Source organism: Eubalaena glacialis, chromosome 6, assembly GCF_028564815.1.
Source record: "Eubalaena glacialis isolate mEubGla1 chromosome 6, mEubGla1.1.hap2.+ XY, whole genome shotgun sequence".
In the NCBI taxonomy this organism is placed as follows: domain Eukaryota; kingdom Metazoa; phylum Chordata; class Mammalia; order Artiodactyla; family Balaenidae; genus Eubalaena; species Eubalaena glacialis.
Window position 1 is genome coordinate 50,625,971 of NC_083721.1, and position 14,655 is coordinate 50,640,625.

At 35.5% G+C, this 14,655-nt stretch overlaps 1 protein-coding gene across 3 annotated transcripts in view; it reads left to right on the forward strand.

Moving 5' to 3' along the window:
• Positions 1-476: 476 nt before the first annotated feature.
• The window catches only part of ZPLD1 (zona pellucida like domain containing 1), a 313,221-nt gene continuing 299,042 nt past the window's right edge, over positions 477-14,655 (forward strand). For all 3 annotated transcript variants that reach the window (XM_061193037.1, XM_061193034.1, XM_061193035.1), the window contains exon 1: positions 477-593. The gene's annotated coding sequence lies outside the window, so the exon portion shown is untranslated. The remainder of the gene's footprint in view (positions 594-14,655) is intronic.

Here is a 14,655-nt window from a genome sequence, read left to right on the forward strand (position 1 = left end):
TGCACATTTCCTGTAATTGTCTCTGCCCCTGGGGTTAAGCAGTCATTATATAAAGGGAAAAAAGCATTGGGATTCCTTGTACTCTTGGCTCCACAAGAATCAGGCCATCTGACCAGAGAGAAGGGTCCCCCTCTTTTCTGCCCAGCCACTGCTGTCATCATCACCACCACCACTGTGGGATTGCCTGGGAATTGGGGTGATTTATTTAGTTGCCTGCTAGAAAAACAAATCAACACAGTTCAGAGGAAGATAATAGAATCCAGAGTCTCTGTGAGGTATCATTCACTATGTCTAGTTATAATAACATGGTAAGAAATTAAATTACTGGATGATAAACTGAAATTTGATTTTAAGTTGGGTAGATAGAAGATCGGTTTTCAGTTTTGTTTGGGTGAGTGTGTGGGAAGCCCAAGATGTTTATCAAGCCTATACTCCAGACTTCAGACCTTTCTTCCTTACAGAGTGCAGCAAATCAAACAGCTGCTAATTTCTTTCAGCCTTCTAGTTGTAATTTTCCACTGGATCCTTGGAGCCAAACTCTGTCCTCTGACAGATCATACCAACAAGCCTGTAAGTTTCTGCTTGAATTCTAGGTAAGCCATGCAAACTGGGGAATATCCTTAGTGGAAATGCCTTATATACTGAAATTATACACAGTATAATCCCTTCTTTCACTTTCTACCTTCTTCTGGTCACTCTACAGTGACTTTGAATAGTTGTGTCTTATATCCTGTCCCAGAGTTTATGATTGTTATCTATGGGAGGGTTTCTCTGCTACAAGCTACTGTGCAAGTACCAGAACCAGAACTGCTAAATATATTTATTCATTCATTTACCTACTGCCTCAATTTATGTTAATATTTTGCCATATTTGTTTTTATTTTCTTTTTGAAAATAAAATCTTATAGAGTTGAAGGTCCATTTGTATCACATTCCCAATCCCATTCTCTTCTCTTCTTCCCCAAAGACAACTGATATTTTAAGATTGGTGAAGAGCTTCCCTGCTCATGTTTCTATATACTTACTGCCTATTTGCATATTTATATAAAATATATTTACATGAAGTATTTCATAATATATTATTCTACAACATTAAAATTTTTTTCCAGATCTATCCATACTGTAGATCTAATTCATTCATTCAAACTATCAGGTTACTATTTTAAAGCTGTTAGTGGTTTTCTCTGTTGCTCTAAGGGTAGAGGCATAATTTATCTTTGGGTCAAGGTTGTGCTTTTCTTTTGGGAAAAAATTTAATGCTTCTTCAAGTTATGCATAGATAAATCCAACATCTGGAATGGAAAAGTTAAGGACGAGGAAAAGCTCAGCTCTTCTATAACAGGAAAACTTGACTCTGTTGTGGGCAGAGTGGTATTTCTTCAGATTTTATGATATCATGCTGATTAAGTGGGGGAGCAATAGAAACTGAGGGCTCCTTTGGGATACTTCTGTCTATGAGAGGTAAGATGGACCTAGCAAATGGCAGCAAGCTGCAACACTAAAGAGGGACCAGGCCAGGTGAGAGACTTCCAATGAAGAGCTATGACCAGTTGTCTCTAGAAGTAGAAATAACTGATAACCAATTTTAAGCTTTCTTAGTCTGACTTTAAATTTCCCTTTATAATGTTCTAGTCTTCAGTAAAAAAGCCTGGACTTTTGAGAGGTGCAGCAATAGAGATCCCTGGAGCATCTACCTGAATTGACAGTGAATGTATAATAACTTACACAGATTTGTGGAATGTGTATATGCACACATTGGGACCCTTAAAAATACTTAGAGGGAAGATCCTGTAAAAGACTGACTATTATTTTGTGCAAGTAGAATGGGAGAATTTGATTGTTATTTGGGGAGTAAAGGGAAGACCTCTGAAGACTGGAGTCCTTGTAATGTACTTAGTAAAAGGACAGAAAAATTGATTCACCCCAGGAGTACAAAAGAACAATCTCCAAAATTATTAATCTCACCATTTAACTTCATGGCAATTTCAGAATGCTCAATGCAATGCTTGAATTACAGCAGGTGTTTCCACAAGTGAACTTTCTATAGAGTCATGAAATTAATAATACTTTACTCTCTTAATGGTTTCAAGTTCTGGATAGAGGTAACAAGTCCATATTTAATAGTTACCCAGGAGCAACTGCAGATCACAAATTGCCTAAAAAATTATGATTCAGCAGGAAGAAGAAATGTTTAATTTTCAAATATCTTTTAAATTGAAAAATATGTTTTTAAGTTAAATGAACTACAAGCACTTTGTGGTGAATCTTAGAGCAATTTTTTTCTACCATTTGTTTCTTATTGTATATATTTTCAGACATTAGTGCCTAATGTTCACATTTTTTTTTCCAGGCTGCACTAATGAATACTCCTAGATGAGTCTTAGAGCCCTGCAGGTTTATGACTAAGAAAGAACAGGAAAAAAAAAAAAAAAAAAACCCTCGAAATAGTGGTTTTCATTTTTATTTTAAATTAAGTGAATTGCTGTTTATTAAATGACTTTTAAAATCATTGGTCTCTTTTTCCATCTGATTTCCAAGGTATTCACGGTAATTGAACCAGGTCATCATTTACAAATGTTTTTAACAATTGAATTTTTCCTCATAGAAGAGATGAATATTTCTTCTCAAATGATAATATTATTTATATTTACAATTACTCATAGAAAATCTGGCTATAGATTCCATTGATGGAGTTTTGGAAAAAAGCATTTTATTACTATTTTTATGTCTTAGGGACCTCATCATTTAAACTGAGCTTTAAATATTTCTTACAACATAAAGTTAATTGAACTGATTGGAAGCTTATGTTGCCTAAAATTTAGATTTTAGCAGCTCTCCTACAGTTTATATAATAAGCTATGGCCAGCTGGCTTAAAGCTTTAACTTACAAGCAATAACTGTGATGATTCTTCCTATGTTCTGGAGGAAATTCAATGTTTTTTTTTTCCTGTTAGAAGATATAAGTTGATGATCTGTAAGTTATTCCACAGTAATGCGCATTGTCCTTGAAGTCTTAGGTTCTGATAGTGTTTTGATTTGCTTGAGGTATTGCTATTTGGTCAGTTTATTAATCTCCTAATTGCTGTTTAAAGGATTCACTAAAAAGTACCCTGATCATTTGACAAAATATTAAGTTAATTTCAAACAGAGATAAAACTATGATGAAAATAACTCAGGGTGATGAGATGTAGAGTGACTGGGTGGCCCCTTCAGATAAAGTCATTGTGGAATATCTCTCTGAGGAGGATATTAGAGGTGAGACATAAATAACAGACATGAGGTGGCCTGTCAAAGAACTGGAGGAAGAGCATTACAAGAATGAGGACACAGAAAATATAAAAGCCCTCAGGTAGGAGGAAGCTTTTTGTGCTTGAGGAATAAGAAGGAAGTCATTACAAGTGGGAAGAGTAAGGGGGAGAGTAGTTGCAGATGAGACAGAAGGTAGGCGGGGCCAGATTACACTCAGCCTTGCAGGCTGCAAGGAGTTCTATATTTTGAATATGGAATTATGCCCAACGTATGCTTTAGTGAAAAAACATTGTTTCAAACAGCCTGAGTAGAAAGATCCCCTTCATATAAAACTGTATATTCCCAGAGAAAAATTGAGGTGTATGTTCCTTAAAATGCTAATACTGGAAATTTCTGGATGCTGAACCTTGGGAGATATTCATCCTGCTATTTGTATTTTTCTGTATTGCTGTAATTGTTTATGAAAACCAACAGAGACATATCAAATATGCATTCATGAAAAATGAGCTATAAATTTTTTGAGTAAGATTTAAAGTTAAGAAAACATTGACATTTTTGTGACTTCCAAACTCATGTAAAGTGGGAAAAAGAGGGATTTATAAAGAAGGGTTTGTTGAATTTCATTAACAAATATAGAAATAAAATGACCTATACACTTTTTTGGGGGGTTTTCATTGAATGTGGAAGATAGAAAAAGAGCTCAAAAAAATCCAGAATGCACAGAATACAAATAATCAATAAAACCTCCCTTATTATATAACTGTTAAAAACAAGATCATGGGCCCCAAATGGGGTCACTTATGCTAAAACCCACATCATCAAACTGACAATTAGTTACAGTTTCATCCTCTCCCAGAAATGGAATCTTACACCAGTCAACCTGGAATTACCTGGTCTGCACTAGTGAGGTCACCTGCCTGATAGACCCCTGCCACCCCCTAAAAGAAAGTGCTTTTGCCACAACCAGTCCACGTTTTTGCTAGTCTAACTTCCTTGTTCCTGCTCCCTTCTGTCTGTAAAAGTCTGTCATTCTGTACAGCTCCTCAGAGCTCCTTTTCTTCTGCTAGATGGGATGTTGCCCAATTCATGAATTGTTGAATAAAGCCAGTAAGATCTTTAAAGTTTACTCAGTTGAATTTTGTTTTTTAACACTGCCAAAATAGTTTTCCATGTACAATCTGCAAAGTGCAAAATGAATGGTAAAACGTTGCAGAAAAAGAAAAGGATAAATAAAAGAAAGAGGTGGAAAAGTCAAAAGGGTAAATAATGTTTAAGCTATACATTAATTCAATTACTCATTCTTTCAATACAGATTTTAACATAACCTGTACTAAATAAACAAGGGTTGCATGCAAGAAGTCTAGTTGGATTAAGTTATCATTGGTGTAAGAATAAAATGTGACCACAAAGGGAAGCAGACTGGGCAGAAAGATGGCACAGAGACTGCCACCTTCATAACACCATGGTCAGACTCTATTAGGGTTTCAATATTCTATCAAAAAATAAATTTAAAAAGTCCTCCTTGGATCTAAATCTCCCATCAAAATCTTCCCCTTGTTTTCTTCTATGTGCTCCTTTTCACTTCTCCACATTTATCTGTGGTTCCCATCCTCAAATTTCTGTGGTATCTATGGAGTTCTGGGACAGAGGATTCACTTGAACCAGCTTTGTATTTGACGTGTTACAAATGCAGGTCAAATATTTCCATGGAAGACCACTAGGAGAATGGTATTATCCCAATGTTGGATTACTTCCATAGATAATCTGAGAACTTGATTTTTTTCTGCCTATAAAAATAGCTTGGGTTCCATTCCATATACGGAGAACAGGCTTTTCTGTCTCTATTCAGCTAAGCAAGTGCCTGTCTTTTGGCAAGGAAAGAAGGAAAGCATTAATCATTTCCAGTTCATCCATATCAGGATGTTTACTCCCAAAAGATAAAGGTTCAATTCATATCTTTTTTGTTATGACTTCCAGGTAGTTTTTCTCAATGTGGATGATTCTAGAAAACTTTAGAAGAGGTTATTTGTAGATATGTATTGCTTAGAAGAATAGCATGGGGAAATAGCCTAAGAATACCTTAACAATGCTTACAGATAACCTACTGTTTGCACTGGTCTGCCGTAACTAGAGGCTTTTATTTGTTATAATATATCAAGTTTGATGGTAGGTCTTTGTGGTCTCTGGCTGCTTTTAACCCCCTCCCCAATCTCCATTTCTCCAAATATACTAGATTGTTGTCATGGTTGGATCTTATTTCTGGCCATGTTGAAATCCACCCTCTGCTCTTCAACCTTAGCTCTGTTCCTCCATCCTGTAGGACTGCACCTAGCTTTTGCCTACCTAAGTTTCATGGGCTTAGATTTGACTGCCAGTTCTTTCCCCAGTAGCTACTACAGTTGGCTTGGGAACCAATGCCAACATAGTTCCCTCTTAGACTGATTCAGCAATAGTATAAGTAGAGCTGAAGCTGGCACCCAGACTACAGTGGAATGATCCAGGTAGAGGCTGCATTGGGCTGCATGGAAGAGAAGTAAAACTGTGAGGAAAGAGAGTAGAAAAGATGAAAAACCATGAGTCAATATATGTCTTTAGATATATTGTCATTTTGTCTTCAATAGAAGAGAGGTTGTGAAGGGCTGGACTGATCACCAGTGACTCTGTAAACATACCTACCTGTCCACCCCAGCATCAAGATGAAACAGAATTTTTCCATCAAAAGCCACAGGTGTTAGCTGAGTATGCCTTTTTCCTAGTTAGTCCTGACTACTACTAGTTTAGAATCTTTAAAGGGACTGCGATATTTGAAATTGTTAGGGCTTATGACTTGCAGATTCACTTTTTAAGTTAAAAAATGTAAAAATTAAAAATAATTTTATTGAAATATAGTTGACATACAATATTATGTTAGTTTTGTGTGTACTAAATAATAATTTGACATATGTATACATTATGAACTAATCACCATGATTTCTAATAACCATCTGTCTCTATATAGAGTTATTACAATATTGATCATATTCCTTACGCTGTATATTACATCCGTATGACTTATTTACTATGTAACTGGAGGTTGGCACCTCTTAATCTCCTACACCTATTTTGCCCTCCCTCCATCACTCTCTTCCCTTCTGGCAACCACCTGTTTGTTCCCTGAACCTATGAGTCTGTTCTTATTTTTGCTTTGCTTGTTTGTTTTGTTTTTTGACTCCACATGTAAGTGAGATCATGTGGCATTTTTATTTCTCTGACTTATTTCACTTAGCGTAATATCCTCTAGATTCATCCATGTTGTCACAAATGGCAAGATTTTTTCTTTTTTATGGCTGAGTAATATTCCATTGTGTGTGTGTGCATGTGTATGCCATATCTTCTTTATTCATTTGTCTATTGATGGATATTTAGGTTTCTTCCATATCTTGGCTATTATAAATAATGCTGCAATAAATATAAAGATGCATATATCTTTTCAAATTGGTGGTTTTGTCTTCTTCAGGTAAATACCCAGAAGTGAAATTGCTGGATCATATGACAGCTCTGTTTTTAATTTTTGAAGACCCTCCATATTGTTTTTCATAGTGGCTGCACCAATTTACAAACCCACCAACAGTGCAAGAGGGTTCCATTTTCTCTGAATTCTTGGCAACACTTGTTATTTGTTGTCTTTTTGAATATAGCCATTCTGACAGGTGTGAGGTGGTATCTCATTGCAGTTTTGATTTGTATTTCCTGGACGATTAGTGATGTTGAGCATCTTTTCATGTGTCTGTCAGCCATCTGTGTGTTTTCTTTGGAAAAATGTCTATTCAGATCCTCTGTCTATTTTTAAATTAGGTTCTTTGTTTTTTTGATGTTGAGTTGTATGAGTTATTTGTATTTTTTTGATATTAACCTCCTTATTGAATATATCATTTGCAAATATATTCTCCCATTTAGTAGGCTTCCTTTTCATTTTGTTGATAGTTTCCTTGGCTGTGCTAAAGCTTTTTAGTTTGTCGTAGTTCCATTTATTTATTTTTGCTTTTCTTTCCCTTGCCTTGGGAAGACAAATCCAAAAAATATATTGCTAAGATCAATGTTAAAGAGTGTACTGCCTGTTTTCTTCTGGGATTTTTATAGCTTCACATTTTGTATTTAAGTCTTTAATCCATTTTGATTTTACTTTTGTATATGGTGTGTGAAAGTAGTCCAGCTTGATTCTTTTACATGTAGCTGAACAGTTTTCCCAACACCATTTATTGAAGAGGCTGTGTTTTCCCCATTGTATATGCTTGCCTCCTTTGTTGTAGGCTAATAGACCATGTAAGTGTGGGTTTATTTCTGAGCTGTCTATTCTGTTCCATTGATCTATGTGTCTGTTTTGTGCCAGTATCACACTGTTTTGATTACTGTAGCTTTGTGTTATAGTCAAAAATCAGGGAGCATGATTCCTCCAGCAGTGTTCTTTCTCAAGATTTTTTTTTTTGCTATTCGGGACCTTTTGTGTTTTCAATCAAATTTTAGAATTATTTGTTCTAGTTCTGTGAAAAATGCCATGGATATTTTGATAGGGATTGTATTGAATCTGTAGATTGCCTTGGGGAGTATGATCATTTTAACAATAATTCTTCTTCCGGTCCAGGAGCACGGTATATCTTTCCATTTGTTTGTGTCATCTTTAATTTCTTTCATCAGTGTCTTGTAATTTTCCTTAGGTAGGTTTATTCCTAGGTTTTTTTTTTGTTTGTTTGTTTGTTTTGATGTGATAGTAAATGGGATTGTTTCCTTATTTTATTTTTCTGATAGCTTGTTGTTAGTGTATAGAAATGCAACAGATTTCTGTATATTAATTTTGTATCCTGTAACTTTACCGAATTCATTAATGAGCTCTAGTAGTTTCTTGGTGGCTTCTTTAGGATTTTCTATATATAGTATGATGTCATCTGCAAACAGTGACAGTTTTACTTCTTCCTTTTCAATTTGGATTCCTTTTATTTCTTTTTTTGGTCTGATTTCCATGGCTAGGGCTTCCAATAGTATGTTGAATAAGAATGGTGAGACTGGGCATCCTTGTCTTGTTCCTGATCTTAGAGGAAATGCCTTCAGCTTTTCACTCTTAAGTATGATGTTAGCTTGTCATATATGGCCTTTATTATGTTGAGGTATGTTTCCTTTATACCCATTTTGTTGAGAGTTTTTATCATAAATGGATGTTGAATTTTGTCAAAAGCTTTTTCTGCATCTATTGAGATGATCATGTGATTTTTTATTCTTCATTTTGTCAATGTAGTGTACCACATTGATTAATTTGAAAATATTGAACCATCCTTGCATCTCTAGGATAATTCTGCTTGATTCTTTTAATGTATTGTTGATTTTGGGTTGCTAATATTTTGTTGAGGATTTTTGCATCTATGTTCATCAATGATATTGGCCTGTAATTTTCTTTTTTCTTTTTTTGTGGCATCCTTGTGTTTTTTTAATTATTATTACTCACAGTATAAACTAAATGTTCTTTGAGTAGATAGCCATGGCCTTTGAGATAGCTAAGAGAGATTTGCTTTACTCTTATTGAGGAAACTAAAGAAAAAAAAGTAATTTATCTATGAATTCATTTCCAGGTTTTACAGAGTCAGGGCCAGATCTTAGTAAGTTTCCTGGAGTTGACATAGCAGCAAGCAGGGCACCTCCTTCCTTATCAGTTTCTTGGTTCCTGGATTTGATGTTTTTAGAACAGGAAGGAAGTAGCTGCCCAAAACCACAGTCTGAAGGGCTGCTGGAAAAATAGATCTCTCTTGTTTCTTTGAATGGAAGGGAGATATTCCTTGTCTTGCTGGCACATAATTTTAGTTGATTTATACTCGTTTATACGAGTGCAAAAAATGGTTCACTCATGTCTTCTAGTATGTTTGTATCTATATGTGTGTGTGTGTGTGTGTGTGTATTTGTATGTGTACCTGGGTGTATTTTCAGATCATAGCCATCAATATATTTTTGGAACACTAGTTTTGCAAGATAATTTCTGAACATTGCACTATCCTTAATGACATTCCCTTTCTTGAAAATTCATAATACTACTGTCATATTAAAGAGACTAGAAAGTCCCCAAGTGAAGAGATATTTGAACTTTGTTTGACCCAGAATTTCTCCAACTTCACTTGACCATGAAGTCCTTTGTTCAGGTAATGATTAATAATATCTCAGTTCTATAAGTAAATATATTTAGGAAATGCTGAATTAGATACTTTTTCTGAAGGATTTGGATGTCTACAATAGCCAGAGATATACAGAAAAATGTGAAAATGTAGGCTGATACAAGTTTCAAGGTTTTTGCTGGGTCTTTTAAGCTTAGCTTCGTCAGTTCCATTTCTTAAAGCCTTGATCTGCTGAAGCACTGTTAGGCCACCAAACTGTAAAATCCTTTCTATGCAAGTAGCCAACAGTAAAGGGACTTACTAAGGCTTAAAAATTTAAAAAAAAAATTTTTTTTAACTGAAATGTTCCTTTTCCTGAAGTAAGTTCTATTAGGCAAATTCTATTTCTATTAAGCAAATCAATAAATTAATTTCTTTCAAGCCAGTGCTATTAGGCAAATCAATAAAATTACTTCTACCAACTTCTACCATTTGATACTTGGTAAAGTTGGGATCAAAAACATATAGATTTTGGGGGGAATATATGCTCATCCCAGGAGAAAATAGAAATGAAGAAATATGTTCCTCAGATATCTGAGGATTCCAATCTTTGGTGGTATTTGTAAAAGGCAGCAAGCAACATTTAACACGATAAAGCCTTTGGTGCCTTAGATTACTCAGTGGATAGAAATTTGGGGCTATTTTGGTTAAAGCTAAGGGGAAAAGTTCTGAATTTCTTTGATATTTGCCTGATGTTAGAAAAATAAGGGTAGAGAAAGGTACAGAGTTATTAACTTCTGCAGAAGACAGTATTTGATTAATAGTTCAGAACTAAATTTTAATTAGGGTCAGATATGCTGGATAATTATTAGGTGCTCACGTAGATTATTACCAGGATATCCTGCCAGGAAATTTATTAACCTATAGACTACTTCTGATCTCCTTTTCCCTGCTCCCATTTTTAGTATAACTGATTTTTTAAAAAACATAACTATGACTTCAAGAAACAGCAAACAAACAAACACCAAAGAACTGGTTTACTGGGATGTCTGAAATCTTGATTAAGAACACAATGTAAATAACTGTAGTATATTTGAAGTTAAAACCACAGATATTTTTCCAGGTTACACATATATAGCTTTCTGACTTAACAGAGAACATTAAATAACAATGATTTGGAGTAGTGTGGATTAAATCAAATGGCACAGAATGGTGATCTAGATAATAAAAATTCCCTTTCATACCCTTATTGTCATTTCAGGCAAACATCTAGTCTGGAGATCAGCTATATGAGGATAACTATTACCTTAAAAGATTATTTGTCTTTCAGAACTTCCAGTGTAGAAATGGTTTAGCACACAAAACTATAGAGAATAGTATAATGAGCTTCTATATACTGATCAGTCAACTCAATAATTATTAACATTTTCCCAATTTTGTTATTTCTCTCCATTCCTCCTCTTTTCTCTTGAGTATTTCAAAGCAAATCCCAGAAATCATATCATTTTGCAGCATGCATCTCTAATTGATAAGCCTTTTATATTTCACAATAAGCATGCCATTACTCAATCTGACAAATTTGAAAATAATTCCTTAATATCATCTAATACTGAGTCCATATAAGTATCCTCTATTATCTTCCCAATTTTACCCTCTAGCTCTAGGTCATCTGTAACCTCACTAGGACTCTCATTTTGGGGAATGAGTAGATCAATAAGGGGAACAAGTGGAGAGCATCTTTGCTCTTTTTTTCAGTCCAAAGCTTAAGTTTAAGCATCAACTTAAATCCATCATTTCCAAATTTCCCTAATTCTGAATTCTGCTGCTACTACTTAGAGCAGTGTTTCACTATCAAAGAAGGGAGAGCAAGGCCAAGCTATTTTTATGATAAGCCAGAGATGAAATTCTAGAAATTATTCTGCTTAGAATCTCTTTTCCAAACCCTTTGGGAGGCACATGAACAGGAAGGGGACTTAGCTGTTGGTTAAAAAGCAGGATTTCCTCATAAGGAGTAAGGTGTTTTCTTTTCATTAAATGATATGTCTGTTTACATATTCAAGTAATCTATAGTATCCTTAGTTGTAGTGGATAACTAACAACATGAACAACATTAACAACGCTAGTTCATGACTTCAGTAAAATTTTATTTAGTGCCAGTTGTGGGTAAGGCATTGTGCTAGTAAGGAAAATACAGGATATAAAGCAAAAAGCACTCTACAGAAAATAAAATAAAGTACAATGGGAATTCAAAAGCCAACTATATTTTTCCTTGGGTGGTTGACAGACAAAAGGAGCATTTGATTAGAACCTTAAAAGACTTCTAGAATTTGAACAGTTGGAAGGAAGAAAGGTCATTTTTGGGTGGAGGAAAGAGAGTGAGCAAAGGCACAAAGGTAGGAAAAGCAAAACATGAAACAAATAAGAAGATCAATCTGGTGAATACGAGACTCTTCAGTCCAAACATCACAAAATGTCGTGACTAGCCATGCAGCTAGGTGTAGATGTTACGTAATCACCCAATAAGCAGAGATTCCAGTAACTGCTATCAGTCACTGCTGCCAGGAACTACTAATCATGCAGAATGTTTAGAATGTCAAGACGATGATTGTTAATATGTAACCAACCAAGAAAACTGGTGCCTGGTAGAGGCATCTGGTCCAATGTGACATAATAATTAATCCAACTAGATAATATTTTACCTCCAAATCCAACCCAGTGGTTGGGTCAATAGGCAAACACTGTGACTGTTCATTTGTGAAGAATATTTTGGCAACTTCAAGAGGCTTGAGAAGAACAGGGTCCACTAAGTGAAGCTTCTTTTGCTGTGGGGCTGGATGTTCCTTAGATCTTTCATGTGGCAATATCATATGATTTTTTGCTTTCTTTCTAAACTCAAAACACTAAAACTATATCATTAACATAGAAATATAAAAATCTTCTTGACCTCGACTTCAAGCTTAAAATTAATGTATCTTTCAGCTAAAGAATGGATTCAAATGATGGTAACATTACTGATTTAGGTTTGCTTTGCTGCATTCAGCACTGAGCTGAAATGTCCTAGATCAGAGAATGATTCCAAATCAGATTAGTCCAATGTCCTAGTCCAGGCTATGTGCTTTACTGGGCCTGAGAAACAGGCTTTTCTTTTATTCCTCAACATTAGCTAGAAATGCATTTTCAGCTAAAATTTGTCATGTGTTTATTATGTACACCACACTTGTATTATAAGCATTACCTGATTTAGTCTTCATAACAACTCTATGATGGAGGTTAATATACTTATCTCCATTTCAGAGATGAGGAAACTGGGACTTAGAGAGGATTAGTAATTTATATCAGCTCACATAGCTAATAAGTGGGGCAGGGCTGGTTTGTGAGTCCTGCTGGTCTGTTACAGCAGGCCATGGGCATCTGAGCAGGGACAGAGGCCTGTGTGTTGTGATGGGAAACAGGCAAGAAGAGGCCATCACTTTCGTCTGTCCCTCTGTCTCTTCAACTTCTAGCCGGCTTTTCTTCCTGCTTCCTCATTTCTTGCTATTTTTTAAAATCACAACCCCTCTATTTCCCTGTTCCTTGTATAGAATTCTTTTTTTTTTTCATTTATGTATTAATTTATTTCCTATTTCACTCATTGATTTACCTCTAAGGTAGCAGGCCTTGTCTGCTAGGAAATTATACAAGGAGAACTAGCAAGTGAATGAATGAATGAATACAGTACAACGTACTGAATGCTGGAGTACAGTTGCTTTGAGGGCACAAAGAAGGAAAAATATCAAATTTTGAGGCCTGGGAGATGATGCTTGGGTTGTTCTCAAAGGAAGAGAAATTAGGTGAAGAAGTAGGAAGAGCTTTCCAAGCAGACACACTAGCATTTGTATAGTCACTGAGTTGGGGCAGTAGCCAGACACAGCTGAGATCTGCTGGTCATTTGGGATGGCTGGAATGAATACAGTGTGTTTCCTGGGAGTGTTAAGAGATGAAGCTAGAGAGGAAGGCAGGGGCTGGCCTGTGAAGTTCTTGAGTGCTAAATTAAGGAGTTTGAATATTAGCCTGAAAGTTACAGGAAATCATTGAAAGGATTTAAGTTACAGAAATGCATGATTTTGTATTTTAAAAATAGCATTCTGGTAATCATCACTTGCATAACCAATTTCTATGCCTCGAAAAGGAAGCCCTAAGTTTGCACCAAGATTGTACACTACCTGTCTTGAGAAGCTTCAAAGCCTTCATCACCTTGTGATCTTCCCTGATAGAAGAGCTGAGTTTTCCATCCTACTTCCTGATCTCAGAAGTCTTGATCAGCTGGGTGCAAGGCACCCTTCATAAAATAGTCCTTAAAGACGAGGTTTATTGTTGTAAACATGAGAGCCTGCTTGCTAGGCACAAGATGCTCATGTTTTTACAGGGACATCCAGATCCCACTTCCTTTCAGAAATCTCCCCACCCACATTCTCATGTCTCTCTAGGTTATGGGATACTGAATTACCATAATCTTTATTTTTTTTTTCTCTGTTGTTACTCCTGAAATCTGGGTGAGTTCAGGTGAGCAGCTCTGCAGAGGGCAAATCCATTGAGGCAAGTGGGAGGTGTGATATTGGAGCAGGAGCAACAGGCGGCATTAAACAAGTTGCATCCAATAGACAATTTGAGTGTCTTTAGCCAAGATACAACTTTAAGCAGCTTAGAGTGATGGTGGTCAAATGTTTTTGCTCACATACCCCTTAAAATACTTGGGTAAATCTAGGTACCTCATCACACATTTGAAGTTGATACCCACAATTTGTCATTATATATTTTAGTAGTTGCAAACATAATTTCTAGTGTGTTGTACCTACTGACATTTTAAACTGTTATAGTTTTAAGTCTATTTTAAGATAACTTCAAATGCATTCAAAAGCTCTGTCTTTACGCTCTCCTCCCCACATATTATGTGTTTTCCTCCCTACATATTATGTGTTTGATGTCACAATTTACATCTTTTATACTGTGTATTGATTAACAAATTCTTATAGTTATAGTTAATACTTTTGTCTTTTAACTTTTATGCTAGAGTGTTAAGTGATTTACCCATTACTGTTACAATCTTTGAGTATTCTGAATTTAACTATGTATTTACCTTTACCAGTGAGTTTTATACTTTCAAGGATTTTCATCTTCAGCTTGGAGAACTCCCTTTAATATTTCTTGTAAGGCAGGTCTAGTGGTGCTGAACTCTTTCAGCTTTTGCTTGTTTTGAAAACTCTTTTCCTTTCAATTCTTAACAATTTTGCCAGTTTAAGTATTCTTGGCTGGC